The 3,951-nt window shown below is 28.7% G+C and overlaps 1 long non-coding RNA gene across 1 annotated transcript; it reads right to left on the reverse strand.

Annotated features, from left to right (window-relative positions):
- Positions 1–1,537: 1,537 nt before the first annotated feature.
- Positions 1,538–3,203, reverse strand: LOC123229233. The gene is made up of 3 exons (XR_006504825.1): positions 2,713–3,203; positions 2,407–2,582; positions 1,538–2,317 (listed from the first exon to the last, which is right to left on the reverse strand). It is a non-coding gene; the product is annotated as an uncharacterized LOC123229233 (long non-coding RNA).
- Positions 3,204–3,951: the final 748 nt, after the last annotated feature.

The raw sequence follows: 3,951 nt of genomic DNA on the forward strand, positions 1-3,951 counted from the left end.
AAAAATTATGATATTTTTAAATCTGAATAAATAAATATGATAAAACTTTTATTTTTTAAATTTTTTAATAAATAATAATTTTATCTTTAATTTTGATTAAAATTTTTAATAAAAATTTATTTATAAAGAGATATTTTTTTTAAAATAAAATGATAAAAGTTGGAGATTTCTTATATCTTGAGTGGGACCATGTCTTTTGGCCTTTTGTTTATCCTAGTGTGGTGATTGTTCACGTGACAGAAGGAATGCGGATTAGGTAAACAATTAATAGATGGTAAGATGATGTGGAGATGACGTCATGCCGTTTTCTTTTTCTCTCCAATGAAATCCTCTCGGCTTCCTCGATTCAATATTTTGCACATTTTTTAATTTCAATTTAATTTTCACTTTAATAATAAAATACAAGTAGAATTTTTTATCTCAAGTGGCTAAAATTGTTATCCATTGTAAGTTTAAGAAGCGTTTGACGGGGGTAAATAACTATTACACTTATAATATATATTTCATTATTTATGTTATTTTATTTAATTATAAATAATAAAAAAATTAATTTTTTTATTATCGATAGTAATATTATAAATAATATTTAGATATTAAAAAATTATTAACATAATTTTAATTTTATTATAATTATATTTTAATAACACAACTAACTTTATTTTTAATTAATATAATAAATAATATAAAAATATTTTAAAATAATTATATTTAACAATATTAAAATAAAAAAATATACTAATATTTAATTATTATTTTTAACTAAATTTAATAATTATTTATATTTATTAAAATTGATCAAATATAATTATTTATATTAAATAATTTATATAAAAAAATAATTTTTTAATTTTAATAATAAAATATTTCCTAAAAAACTAAAAGCAACCTAAAAAGGCATTGAAAATTTTGACGGGAAAGCTGGAATAAAATGATTAATTCTCTACTACTTAACTGCTCCTTCCACAGCAAGGTGTCAACCAACATGCGGCTGAAAACTGAGTTCAACGATTGACTGGGAAGTGGTCGGCAGATAATTTTATATTTTTATTTTTTTAAGAATGATCGATGGGCGGTTAATCCACTAAATTTGTCTCTCATTATAGACAAATCAAACTTTCTCATTGTACTTTTACTTTAAATTATGAAAAGGTGGTAGTTATTATTTAATATTATGAAAATTCTGATTTATCTGATTATAAATTTAATTATAAAAAAAATAAAGAGTTCTCAATTATTAAAAAAATAAAATTATTCTTCATCTTTGAGATCAGATTCATGTTGTGGAATGCTTGCCAGAAAAAGTATGTATATATATATATATATATATAAAATTTGTGAAATAAAGTGACCATTCGTCAATTAAGAAATATGAATAAGTTTTGCGAATAATGAAGACAGCTAAGATTTGTCTTTACAGATGGACAGATAATGCCACTTCAGGGTCTACGTGTAATCGTGTCGTGCCCATAAAGGCTCGAATTAGCCGATCATGTAAGACATATTTATTGCTTTCTCCAAACAAAACTTTGTACGGATGAGGGAGTGGAACATGATGATTACGTCATATTTATTAGCATACGTCACCCATACAGATAAAGGCAATGTGTGAAAATATTTAAAAACTTGGCCCGCAAGGGCCTCTCACCGGAGGAATTTCCCAAAACAATTAAAATAAATTCAAAATTCTTTTATTTTCGCACGGCTATATATTTATCTTAAAAAAAAAAGCTTAAAAGCACAACACATTTTGAGAAGTAGATATCATAGTTTGGAAGCACTCTACTTAAAGAAGGAAGCGGCAGTCGATGGCGAAGAAGGTGAACCCGGTTGGAGCGACCGTTCTGCCCAACGGATCCGTAATGGCGGCTCGGATTCAGCAGTTGTTCAAGGCGAAGCCGGCAAGTGTGATCCCCCCACCGAGGAAACTTGTGAAGCGAAGGATTTTTGATCTCCTAGTCAAGTTCGTGGCCTCTCTATGCTCCTCTGGTGGTGCCTGAAAATCCAACAACAACACAATGACAAATACCTATAACTGTGAGGATCCTTTTTTAATCTTCTGTAACTCTTTGTATCAGCATGGACGAGTTGGATTTGATAATATATTGAATTGATCGTTTTATTTTTCAGTGGGTTTTTCACCATACTTGAATTCTACAGTTTTCAATCTTCTTGTGAAAGATCATGCCTTTTCATTTCTTCAATTTGTGCTTTTGGATAACTACAAAATCAAGATGAACCAATTGATTTAACAGAGGCCGCGTGGTGATTCATTGTCTAATTGAACCCGTAAACGCCTCGGCTTGTTTTGATTCCCAAACTACCAAAGCGATTAAACATAAGAAGGATTGATAAAAGTTTAAACCCGTGAATGGAGATTTAAAGATTTGATAAAATTCTGATTCTTACTCATATAAACGCTGAAACGGTACTCTGCCCTGAGACAGAGAAGACGCCACTATCTTTTGCAGATGCAAATACTTTTTTCAAGGGTCTTTTCTCTATCAGTCCATGCCAATGTCTTTACTAGTGATGTCTTTTGTCATAGCAAAGCCAGCTTCTTAACTCACCTACGCATCTCTGAGCTGAAAAATGTAAATGAACAAAGCAATTCAAAGATCTTTTAACCTTCAATCAGGGATTCTTATTCAATTTCATGTAAAATCTCTACCAAATTTATGAGATAATAGTTATGACAGAAGAAGAACAACCAACCTGGCTTGTTTGGACTTTCCGACCCAAAACTGAGGCAGGACATCGGGCACGGGCAGTAGATTTGGGTCCTGTCAAAAGAGCCCCAAAACCCATTCGAAAGCCTGTCGGGTCCAAAGCCTGTTGACTTAAACCAGCTCGAGTCTCTGCAGTTCAGATCCGTCGACCAATGACGGTTTTGAAACCGCCAATTACATTTACAGGCATAACGTAAGTCACTCCGATCTCAGAAGAAAAGCCCAGAAGAAAGATCTACTCGGTGAAGAACTTGATGGGGATGGAGATCTCTGACGATCTTCTGAAGTTTATTAAAGATATAGATGAAAATTGCTAAAATCAACGAAGAAAGAAGAAGCGATTAGAGATTCTGAAGCTTTCTGCTGATATTGAGCTGTAGCCATAGCCTCGTTTGTGCTTTGGAACTGAACTCGGGTTTCTCACTGTAACTACTCTGAAAAATCTATTTTGTCCTGATTTTTTTCTCACCAGTTCCAGTTGTGTACTTTATTATATTTATTTTTTATTCTTCTTTTATAACCAAATAATAAAGTCCCACTTTATTTATTTTTTTCCCCTTTAAAATAATTAAATTTATCTAATATGAAAAAATAGCCATTTGATTGCTAATTTATTCCCCATATCTGGAGACTGTCTGACTGTGCAATGTGCATAACCAAGTAAAACAAATTTTAAAATTGGATTTCATAAAGCGTTTTAAATATAAAGCAAACATTAAATTAAATTTTTAAAAAAATAAAATCTCATCCTTGAGATATATTTATTTATATATTCAAGAGTTTGTGTTGGAATATATCTTCAAGAATCATTAAGGAGGTGATACGTGTTTTTCTTTAATTCACTTTTTAATTATGTTATTCCAAATTTTTGAATAAAAAATATATTAAATACTTATTTTATTTTTTTTTATACTAAAAACATATTTTTATCATTTTTTTTATGTTTTCTGTTTTTTATAAATATTTTAAATATAAAAATATTTTTTGTATTTTTAATTAATTATCATAATTCCAAAATTATATAAAATAAAAAATTCAATTTTTGGTCATCCAAATTTTTAATCTCTCATTATAATTTTTTATGATAATTAAATTTTAGTTATATATTATGTTATATTCGATTTCATAGTTAATTAGATACTTTATATTTGAATTATTAACCAAAAAATATATAAAAAAATGTAAAATTATGATTAATGTTATCGTATTTTTAAAGATATATTAT

Source organism: Mangifera indica, chromosome 11 (genome assembly GCF_011075055.1).
Source record: "Mangifera indica cultivar Alphonso chromosome 11, CATAS_Mindica_2.1, whole genome shotgun sequence".
Classification (NCBI taxonomy): domain Eukaryota; kingdom Viridiplantae; phylum Streptophyta; class Magnoliopsida; order Sapindales; family Anacardiaceae; genus Mangifera; species Mangifera indica.